This window comes from Scyliorhinus torazame, chromosome 9, assembly GCF_047496885.1.
Source record: "Scyliorhinus torazame isolate Kashiwa2021f chromosome 9, sScyTor2.1, whole genome shotgun sequence".
NCBI lineage: Eukaryota > Metazoa > Chordata > Chondrichthyes > Carcharhiniformes > Scyliorhinidae > Scyliorhinus > Scyliorhinus torazame.
In genome coordinates, this window is record NC_092715.1 from 76554061 (window position 1) to 76566238 (window position 12178).

The window sequence follows — 12178 nt, forward strand, 5'->3', positions numbered from 1 at the left end:
GGTCTCTCTCCAAAGGTCTATACAGAGAAGCAAGTAACCCTGATTGTTAACTTTATTTATAAGTGACATTTGAGCTGTATCAGGTTGCTGAGTTGGAATATAGAATGGCAGGCATAGATAGAGTTTTTTTTTGAATAAACATTTTATTGATGTAGTTTTGGTATAGTAACAACAACAAAATAAACAATATACATGAAACCATAAACATAGTGCAAAAGCCATTTACCTCTTGTACAGGTCCCACCCTTATTGACCCCCTACTCTAATCTAAACTACACCCCCCCCCCCCCCCCCCCCCCCCCCCCGGGGTCTGTTGACAATTAATTTCCCGCAAAGAAGTCGACGAACGGTTGCCACCTCCAGGTGAACTCTAACAGTGACCCTCTCAAGGCGAACTTGATTTTCTCCAAACAGAGAAAGCTAGCCACGTCCGATAGCCAGGTCTCCGACTTCGTGGGCTTTGAGTCCCTCCATGCTAATAGTATTCCGCTACCAGGGAAGCAAAGGCCAGAACACCTGCCTCTTTCTCCACCTGGATTCCCGGGTCTTCTGACACCCCGAAAATCGCCGCCTCTGGACTCAGCACCACCCTTGTTCTTAACACTGTGGACATGACGTCTGCAAACCCCTGCCAAAATCCTCTAAGCTTTGCACATGTCCAAACCATGTGGACATGGTTCGTCGGCCCTCCCGCATATTTTGCGCACTGGTCCTCCACCCCAAAGAATCTGCTCATCCGGGCCACTGCCATGTGAGCTCGGTGAACAACCTTAAATTGTATCAGGCTGAGCCTGGCACATGTTGCGGACGCGTTGACTCTACTCAACACTTCTGCCCAGAGACCATCCTCTATCTCACCTCCCAGCTCCTCCTCCCACTTGCGCTTCAGCTCCTCGGTCTGCGTCTCATCCGACCCCATAAGCTCCTTATAAATGTCCGAGACGCTCCCTTCTCCTACCCACCCTCTGGAAACTACCCTGTCCTGAACCCCCTTAGTGGTAGGAGCGGGAAGGTTGACACCTGTTTACGAAGGAAGTCCCGCACCTGCAGATATCTGAATTTGTTTCCCCTCGCCAACCCAAACTACTCCTCCAATGCCCTCATACTCTGAAAGCTCCCCTCTATGAACATATCCCCCATCCTCTCAATCCCCGCTCTTTGCCATAACCGGAATCCCCCGCCCATACTCCCCGGGGCAAACCGGTGATTATCACAAATTGGAGCCCAGACCGATGCTCCCACATGCCGCCTCCACTGGCCCCAAACTCTCAGGGCCGCCACCACCACTGGACTGGTGGAGTACCATGCCGGCAGAGGCGGTTATCAGTGCCCCCAAACTGGTGCCCTTGCATGAAGCCGCCTCCATTCGCACCCATGCCGACCCCTCCCCCACCACCCACTTCCTGATCATGGCTATATTTGCCGCCCAGTAATAGTTGCTTAAATTTGGCAGTGCCATCCCGCCCACTCCCCAACTCCGCTCAAGCATTACTTCCTTACTTGCCCGCCCAGACGAAGTGATCACTCTGTTGACCCACTTAAGAAAGGACCGCGGAATAAAGATGGGAAGACACTGAAATACAAATAGGAATCTCGGGAGGACTGTCATCTTCACCGTTTTCACCCGCCCAGCCAGAGACAACGGAAACGCGTCCCATCTCCGGAAATCATCCAGCCGGGCCAGATTCAATTTATGCAGCCGGTCCCATTCCCGCACCACTTGGATGCCTAGGTACCTAAAGCTTCCCTCTACTAACCGAAATGGGCAGCTCTGCCAGTCGCCTCTCCTGTCCCCTCGCCTGGACTACAAACATTTCACTCTTTCCCATATTAAGGGTCTACCCCGAAAACCGGCCAAATTCCCCTATAGTCCTCATGATTTCTTCCATCCCCTCTATTGGGTCTGAAACGTACAGATGCAGGTCATCTGCATAGAGTGAAACCCTGTGGCCCCCCCCCCCCCCTCCGGGACCAGTCCTCTCCAACCCTTCGAGGCTCTCGGAGCAATTGCCAACAGCTCTATAGCCAGCGCAAACAACAGTGGGGAGAGGGGGCTTTGCTGTCTCGTCCCCCAGTGCAGTCCAAAATAGTCTGATGTTGTCCTATTCGTCCGTACACTTGCCACAGGAGCCTGATACAGTAACCTGACCCAGTCAATAAAGCCCCGCCCAAATCCGAACCGTCCCAGTACCTCCCACAGATAGTCCCATTCTACCCGATCAAAAGCCTTTTCTGCATCCATTGCGATCATTACCTCCACCTCCCTACCTTTCAGGGGCATCATGATCACATTTATCAGCTTTCCTACATTGGCCACCAACTGTCTGCCCTTAACAAACCCCGTCTGGTCCTCCCCAATAACGTCCGGAACACAATCCTCAATTCTGGAGGACAAGATTTTGGCCAGCAACTTGGCATCCACATTCAACAGGGAGATGGGCCTGTAGGACCCACACAGCTCCGGGTTCTTGTCCCGCTTAAGAATCAGCAAAATCGTTGCCTGTGACATCGTCGGGGGCAACACCCCTGTTTCCCTTGCCTCATTGAACATCCTCAACAACACCGGCCCCAATATCCCCGAGAACGTTTTATAAAACTCCACTGGGTACCCGTCCGGCCCCGGGGCCTTACCCGCCTGCATGGTCTTCAAGCCCTCCACTATCTCTTCCAGCCCGATTGTGGCCCCCAGTCCTTCTACCCGCTCCCTGTCCACCTTTGGGAAATTCAGCCCCTCCAAGAAGTGTCTCAGCCCCTCCAAGAAGTGTCTCATCCCCTCCGGCCCTGTAGGGGGTTCCGACCTGTACAGCCTGCTGTAGAAATCCCTAAACGTGTTATTCGCCCCTCCTGAATCACCAACCAGGTTCCCATCTCCATCCTTTACTTTCCCTATCTCCCTAGCTGCCTCCCTCTTCCTTAGCTGCTGTGCAAGCATTCTGCTGGCCTTCTCTCCATGTTCATAGATCGCCCCTCCTCGCCTTTCTCAGCTGCTCCAGCGCCCTCCCTGTGGTCAGCAAGCTAAACTCCGCCTGTAATCTGCGCCGTTCCCTTAAAAGCCCTGCCTCTGGGGTCTCTGCATATCTCCTATCAATCTGTAGTATCTCCTTTACCAGTCGGTCCATCTCTGCCCTGTCCACCTTCTCCCTATGGACCCGGATCGAGATCAGCTCCCGCCCCCCCCCTTGACCACCGCCTTCAGTGCTTCCCACACCACCTATGCTGTAATTTCCCCCGTGTCACTGACCTGCAGGTAGTTCTGAATGCATTTCCTCAGCCACTCGCACACCCCTTCATCCGCCAAAAGTCTACATCCAACCTCCAGTGCGGGCGGGCGCTGGTTACTGTCTTTACTAACCTGCAGGTCAACCCAATGAGGAGCATGGTCTGAGATTGTAATCGCCGAGTACCCCGTGTCCACCCCAGCCAGCAAGGCCCTGCTCAAAATAAAGAAATCAATCCAGGAATATACTTTGTGCATTTGTGAGTAGGAGAACTCCTTCACCCTCTGCTGCCCAAATGCCCCCCCCCCCCCCGCTCAGCCCAAGTCCCTCCCTCGTCAGCAGAACATTCACTCCCCCTCCTAGTAACAACACCCTGTAATCCAACCCCTTTACTGAACCAAACATATGCACACCCCCACACCCCCATTGCGCTTCCGAGAGCTAGCTCACCCATCCCTGGTGCCAGATAGTCTCCCACCTATTGTCTCTCTTTCCCCCCCCCCCCCCCCCACCCCCCCGCTCATAGTAACAAACTCCAACACCAAACCATCCCCACACAATTGCCCAACAGAAAAACACCAAGATCAAAACCAGCACACCTCCATCCCCCAACATGCAAATGAAAACCTTAACTCATTCAGCTCTACCGCTGGTTCCAAATCAATGCAAACGGCATCACAAACATCTTCCAAGAAATGCAAAACAAGAAACTTTTAGAAAAACAGAGAAACAAAAACATGAACATTGCAGCCAAGTTCAAAAGTTCTCAATCCATCACCAGCCCTTTCTTTTTTGCAACGTCCAAAGTGTCCTCAGGCAACTTGAAGCACAAGTGCTGATCCTCATGCGTGACCCAGTGACGGGCTGGATATAACGGTCCAAACTTCACCTTTTTCTTAAAAAGGATGGACCTGATCTGGTTGAAGCCTGCTCTCCTCCTGGTAAACCCGCAGGATGCTATTGTCCCATTTACAGCTCCGTGTCTGCTTGGCCTACTGTAGAATGCGCTCCTTATCCGAGAACCTGTGCAATCTAACCACATTACCCTCGGGGGGTCTCCCATTCGCGGCTTCCTTGCGAGCGCTCTGTGAGCCCTATCCACCTCCAAGGGCCGGGAGAATGCCCCAACCCCCAGCAGCTCCACAAACATGTCTGCGATGTATGCCCCAGCGTCCGTTCCTTCGGACCCCTCCGGGAGCCCGACGATTGTTAGGTTCTGCCGGCGGGACCTATTTTCTAGGTCCTCCACCTTAGCCAGGAGCTTCATCTGCTGGTCCCTCAGCATAACCACCTCCAGCTCCGCCGCAGTCTGATCTTCCTCCTGCTCAGCCAGCGCCTTCTCCACCTTCTGGATCGCCTGATCCTGGGCGCCCAATCTATGCTCCAATCGCTGAATTGACTCTTTTATCGGGTCCAAGCAGGCCAGTTTCTGCATAGCAAGGCCTTCCTGAATGACTTGCATCAGCTGCTCTGCTGGGTCGACAAGCCAGACGTCCGAACCTCCGCCATGCTGTCTTCTGTTGCAGCTACAGCCCAAGCCTTCTCTATCTTTTTGTTTCTGCCCTTACGAACACTTCTAGTCCTTCTCTCCATGCACCGAAGTGGGAATTCAGTAGAGAATTGCCACTAACATCCGTTTTACAATTGAAGTCCGGTAGAAAAATGGGGGAAAGGTCCAAAAGTCTGACCAGAGTGGGAGCCACCAAATGTGCGACTAACTCCTTCATAGCCGCCACCGGAAGTGGTATAGATAGAGTTTGTGGTTTTTTTCTTTTCATTTAAGAACTATTTTAACGTTATTGGGAAAGCTATTACTAATCGCTAATATGATTGAATCTGTGTTTAAATTAAAGTTTATTTTAACATAAAGATACCTATTGATCAGTATTATCGCTCTTGTGGTTTAGCAGTCTTCCCGCATGGTCTTACAAATTGCACATTGTTGGGCGGTACGGCAGCGCAGTGGTTAGTACTTGTGGCCTCACGGCGCTGAGGACCCGAGTTCAGCCCCGGGTCACTGTCCATGTGGAATTTGCACATTCTCCCAGTGTCTGTATGAGGCTCACCCCCACAACCCCAAAAGATGTGCAGTGTAGGATTGGCCACGCTAAATTGCCCCATATTTGGAAAAAATAATTGTCCCTCTAAATTTATAAAGAAAAACAACTAACTTAAGAATTTTAAAATAAAGCATTTGTCGGATAGGGGACCAATTTAGGTCACTGAGTAGAAGGATGATGGGTGAATGGAACTTGATATGAGGTTAACATACAGGCAGCAGGGTACAAAATGAGCACACATTTATGGAGGGTGCAAGCATGAAGGCTGGCCAGGAGGCATCAAAATAGTCAATACTACTATTGTTTCTGTATTGGTCGCAGCTTCATAGCTGCATACACACAAAGGCAATGTCATACTTCAGGTAATTAGATTCCTTATTGAGCTATAGCCAAGTGGGATGAGATCACTTCCATGAAGCAGTCTCTCACAACCTGAATGAAAATTAAGCGTTCAGTGAGTTCGCAAACATTCCCCAGCTGTCTAATTGGATCATCTGAATCTCCATGTTCAAAGTGCAATTAGAGTCTAGAGTCATAGAGTGATAGGTGTTTACAGCATGGAAACGGGCCCTTCAGCCCAGCTTGTCCATGCTGCCCAGTTTCTATCACTAAGCTAGTCCCACTTACCCGCATTTGGCCCATATCCCTCTATACCCACCCTGCCCATGTAACTGTCTAACTGTTTTTTAAAGGGAAAAATTGTACCCACCTCTACCACTGCCTCTGGCAGCTCGTTCCAGATGCTCACACCCTCTGTGTGAAAAGATTTCCCCTTTGGTCTCTTTTGTATCCCTCCCCTCTCGCCTTAAAGCTATGCCCTCTGGTTCTAGACCCCTCTACCTTTGGGAAAAGATGTTGACTATCCACCTTATCTATGCTCCTCATTATTTTATAGACCTGCATAAGACCACACCTCAGCCTTCCACGCTCCAGGGAAAAAAGTGCAGCCTATCCAGCCTCTCCTTCTAACTCAGACCATCAAGTCCTGGTAGCATCCTCGTAAATCTCTTCTGCACTCTTTCTAGTTTAACAATATCCTTCCTATAATAGGGTGACCAGAACTGAACACAGTATTCCATGTGTGGTCTTACCAATGTCTTGTACAACTTCAACAAGACATGCCAACTCCTGTATTGATTATTCTGACCAATAAAACCTATCATGTTGAATGCCTTCTTCACCACCCGGTCCACCTGCGACTCCACCTTCCAGGAGCTATGAACCTGTACCCCTAGATCTCTTTGTTCTGTAACTCTCGCCAACTCCCTACCATTAACTGAGTAGGTCCTGCCCTGATTTGATCCACCAAAATGTATCACCTCAAATTTATCCAAATTAAACTCCATCTGCCATTCATCGCCCACTGGCCCAATTGGTCAAGATCCTGTTTCAATCTTGTATAACCTTCTTCACTATCCACTATGCCACCAAACTTGGTGTCATTTGCAAACTTACTAACCATGCCTCCTACATTCTCGTCCAAATCATTAATATACATAACAAATGACAGTGGACCCAGCACCGAGCCCTGAGACACACCGCTGGTCACATGCGTCCAGTTTGAAAAACAGCCCTCCACAACCACCCTTTGGCTTCGATCGCCAAGCCAATTTTGTATCCAATTGGCTAATTCACCCTGGATTCCGTGAGATTTAATCTTTTGCAACAACCTACCATGCGGCACCTTGTCAAAGGCCTTGCTAAAGTCCATGTAGACAATGCCGACTGCACTGCCTTCATCTACCTTCTTGGTTACACCTTCAAAAAACTCAATCAAATGGGTGAGACACGATTTTCCCCTTAGAAAGCCATGCTGACTTTCACTAATTAGCCCCTGCCTGTCTAAATGCCTGTAGATCCTGTCCCTCAGAATATCTTCTAACAATTTACCCACTACAGAAGTACGGCTAACTGGTCTGTAATTCCTAGACTTATCCCTGCAGCCCTTCTTAAACAAGGGCACAACATTTGCTACCTTCCAATCTTCAGGAACCGCTCCTGTGGCTGCCGATGATTCAAATATCTCAGCTTGGGGGCCGGCAATTTCCTTACTAGCCTTCCACAACGTTGTGGGATATATTTCATCAGGTCTCGGGGATTTATCTATCTTGATGCGCTTTAATACCTCCAGCACCACCACCTCTATAATATGTACACTCAAGACATTACTTTTTATTTCCTTAACATTCGGGCCTTTCTCAACAGTAAATACTGACGAGAAATATTAATTTAGGACCTCTCCCATGCCTTGTGGATCTGCACATAGATGACCTTGTTTATCCTTAAGAGGCCCTACCCCCTCCTTAATCACCCTTTTACCCTTTATGCATATGTAAAAGCTCTTGGATTTTCCTTTTCCTTATCTGCCAAGACAATCTCGTGTCCCCTTTTTGCCCTCCTTCGCAGAGCAAGGTGTGTCTGGTATATTTTTGAATTGCTGACTTTGCACTGCAGGATGAGTCTCAGGGAAATGTTTATATTGTTATAAAAACTCAACTCAGGATCTGAATGCTTGCAAAATTTTGTTATTCATCGTTAGTAATATAGTCAGTGTATTTTCTCATTTGACTTGTGTTCCTAGTATCTAAGAAAATTCACGCTAACGGTGTTTGATAATACTATTTATTTCAGTTCTTCAAACCTCTTTATAAAATGCATCATTATTGTTACTACTGATTATTTGTATTTAATTCTTTGCAGCACTGGTATAATAAATGCTAATCCACCTTTCAACAAAGAACAGTGGAGCAATTGAATGATCGCAGTCAGAGTGCTAATGAGGTTGTTGCGTGTGCTGCCACTCTGAAGAGCTGGAATCTCGGAGCCATGTTCATGAACTTAAATATGCCCTTGCACTGCTTCTGGTTTGTGCAGGGAGAAGCAGTATATTGAAGGTTATTAAATCCAAAGGGCTTCACATCACATTTTAAAAAGATGCAGTTCATTAAGCTAAAGGTCAATAATTGTTTGAGCCATTTCTGTCATCAACAGAAAGCATTCTGTTGAGAATTAATTAGTGAGAAGGTGCTGTCAGGAAGTTGTTTTTTTCTGCCAGGGGTAATACTGATGAATTTGGGGGTTATAGGTAGTTAGCAAAGAATAAAAGTGGCCAGAAGTAGCTTTGATATTGAAAGATGGACAGACCTTAAGTGAGGACAAAGCTGAATGAGTATTTGTGGACTGGGTGGGAAAGTTTATGTAAATGAGGTTTGAAGGGCCTTTAGAATTTAGACCCAGTGAATGAAAAATGTATCTTTTACGATGCCAACGCTCGAGCTGTTAAAGAACAAGCACAAGAGTGAATATCTCTCGTTGACGGGTGAGAAGATGGGAGGTGGAGATTACAATTTTAAGACTCTTTTCAATTGTATTTTCAAAGTTTTGGCTGCCTAACCCTTCTCATTACGTTCTACTTTACACTGCTTGCTTTCCTACTAGTCGTCAGGGCAGAATAATATCACTAATTTTCAAAAATTTGTCCATGAGATGTGGGTGTCGCTGGTTGGGTCAGCATTTATTGCCCATCCCTGAGGGCATTTAAGAGTCAGTCACATTGCTGTGGATCTGGAGTCACATACAGGTAAGGATTACAGATTTCCTTCCCTAAAGGACATTAGTGAACCTGATGGGTTTTTATGATGATGATCTCATGGTCATCATTGCACTTTTTATTCCAGATTTTTATTGAATTCAAATGTTATTGAAAATGGTGGATTATCATACATGTTGCCCGTGAGAAACATATTGGGATGTTTTCCATGTTAGCGACAGTAAAAATGCAAGCTGTTGATGTTTATGAAGTTTTTGGCAGATTACCCATAAAGGATAACAAGCCGAGTTTGAATTGCTGAAGAGTGTAGGTGGGGAATATTATTTCATAGCATTATGGAATCTACAATATTGAGGACAGATATTTTGCACAGACGATGTGGAATCTGTATGGGTTGAGATAGGAAACACCACAGGACAGAAAACATTCGTAGGGGTGGTGTACAGACCACCAAATAGCAGTGGCAATGTTGGGAATAGCACGTGCATCTCTGATTTCCTGTTGAATGCAAGGAACATCTGTGATTATGGGTGACCTTTAATCTGCATATAGATTGGGTGAGTCAAATTAGTCACCGTACAATAGAGGAGAAATTTCTGGAGTGTATATGGGATGGTTTTGTGGACCAATACGTTGAGTAACCAACAAGGGAACAGGCCATGTTGGACTGGGTATTGTGCAATGAGGAAACCTAGTTGGCAACCTAATTGTCAGAGAACCCTTGGGGATGAGTGACTATAATATGATGGAATTCTTTATCATGATGTATAGTGAGATAGTTGATTCTAAGACTAGGGTCCTGAAACTTAATAAAGATAACTATGATGGTATGAGGCATGGGTTAGCTATGGTGGGCTGGGAAACATTATTGAAAGGAAGGGCAGTGGACATGTCACGGAACGAAGGTGAATTCCAAAAGTTGGTAATTCCTATTTGGTGCAAGAGTGGAAAGGGAACTGTGTCCAAACCATGGGCGGAATTCCCTGAAAATAGCGCGACATGGCAGACCCACACCACGGGCCGGCCCCGACAATATAGGTCCCCCCCATCCCCGAGACCGCGCACATCCGCCGATCGGTGGCCCCCGATCGCAAGCCTGGCCTCCTCCGGTGACGCCCATTCTCCGCCCTGCGCCGAGCGCGATTGCGGCGCGGAGGCTCGGAGAATCTCGGCCCATGACTTTCAAGGGAAATTACAGGTAGTATTACATTCAAAGAAGAGGCATACAAGTTAGCAAGGAAAAGCAATAGACCAGAGGATTGGGAATGGTTTAAAATTCAGCAAAGGCAGATTGATTAAGAAGAGGAAAATACAAAATGAAGGTAAGCTATCGGGGAACATAAAAATTGATTGTAAAAGTTTCTATAGGTATGTGAAGAGAAAAAGATTGATTTAAAAACTAATGTATGCCCCTCACAGTCAGAAACAAGAGAATTCATAACGGGGAACAAAGAAATGGCTGAGGAACTAAATTCATGCTTTGCTTCTGACTTCACAAAGGAAGATATGAATAATGTACTGGATGTTCTAAGAAACACGTTTTAGTGAGGAGCTGAAGGAAAGTAGTATTAGTAGAGGAATAGTTCTAGGGAGATTAATGGGATTGAAGGTGCATAAATCTCCAGGGCCTGATAATCTTCATTCCAGAGTACTTAAGGAAGTAGCCTGAGAAATAGTAGATCCATTGGAAGTAATTTTCCAAAATTCTTTGGACTCTGGAATGGTTCCTACAGATTGGAGAGTAGCTAATATAATCCCGCTATTCAAAGAGGGAGGTAGAGAGAAAACGGGAAACAAGAGACCAGTGAGCCTAACATCGGTAGTAGGGCAGTTGCTTGAGTCCATTATCAAGGATTTCATTGCACAGCAGTATAATCAGACAAAGTCTGCATGGATTTATGAAAGGGAAATTATGCGTGACAAATCTACTGGAATTCTTTGAAGATGTAACTTGTAGAGTTCACCAGGGAGATCTGGTGGATGTGGTTCATTTAGACTTCCAGAAGGCTTTCGACAAGGTCTTGCGTAGCAGATTAATATGTAATGTTAAAGCGCATGGGACTGTGGGTAGTGTCTTGAGATGGATAGAAAGCTGGTTAGCAGACGGGAAGCAAAAAGTTGGAATACATGAGCCTTCTGCTGATTGTCAGGCAGTGACTAGTGGGTACTGCAGGGACCTGTGCAAGGACCCAATAGTTTACATTATATATTAATGATTTGGATAAGGGAACTAAATGTAGTATTTCCAAATTTGCAGATAAGAACATAGAACATGCAGTGTAGAAGGAGTCCATTCGTCCCATCGGGTCTGCACCAACCCACTTAAGAAGCCCTCACTTTCACCCTATCCCCATAACCCAATAACCCCTCCTAACTTTTTTGATCACTGAGGGCAGTTTACAATGGCCAATCCACCTAACCTGCACGTACGTCTTTGGACAGTGGGAGGAAACCGGAGCACCCGGAGGAAACCCACGCAGACATGGGGAGAACGTGCAGACTCCGCACAGACTGACTCAGCAGGGGATCGAACCTGGGACCCTGGCGCTGTGAAGCCACAGTGCTATCCACTTGTGCTGCCCGTCTTTTTTCAAGAATTTACAGCGCAGAAGGAGGCCATTCGGCCCATCGAGTTTGCACTGGCCTTGCAAAGAGCACCCTACTCAAGCCCTCTTATCTACCCTATTCCCGTAACCCAGTAACCCCCACTTAACCTTTTTTTTTGGACACTAAGGGCAATTTAGCATGGCCAATCCACCTAACCCGCACATCTTTGGACTGTGGTAGGAAACTGGGGCACCCGGAGGAAACCCACGCAGAAACTGGGAGAACATGCAGACTCCGCACAGATGGTGACCCAAGCCGGGAATCTAACCTGGGACTCTGGAGCTGTGAAGCAATTGTGCGAGTCACTATGTTACCGTGTTGCCCCTAAATGAACGGGCCCCTAGATGATACAAATGTGGGTGGGAGGGTGAGCTATGAGGAGGATGTAGGAATGCTTCGGCAGTATTTGGACAGGCCGAGTGAGTCGGTAAATGCATGGCAGATGCAGTATAATGTGGCTAAATGTGAGGTTATCTATCTGAGGTAGCAAAAATAGGAAGGCAGATTATTATTTGAATGGGTGTAAATTGAGAGAGGTAGATAGTGAGACCTTGGTGGCCTTGTGCATCAGTCGTTGAAAGTAAGCATGCAGGTACAACAGGCAGTAAAGAAGGCAAATCGTATGTTGACCTTCATGGTGAGAGGATTTGAGCATCGGAATAGGGATGTTTTACTCCAATGGTACAGGGCATAGGTGACGTCACCTGGAATATTGTGTGCAGTTTTGGCGTCCTTGTCTAAAG

General features: G+C 47.2%; 1 protein-coding gene across 1 annotated transcript in view; it reads left to right on the top strand.

Moving 5' to 3' along the window:
- Positions 1–12178, top strand: part of msh3 (mutS homolog 3 (E. coli)) — a 447577-nt gene that overhangs the window by 131396 nt on the left and 304003 nt on the right. The window lies entirely within an intron of this gene.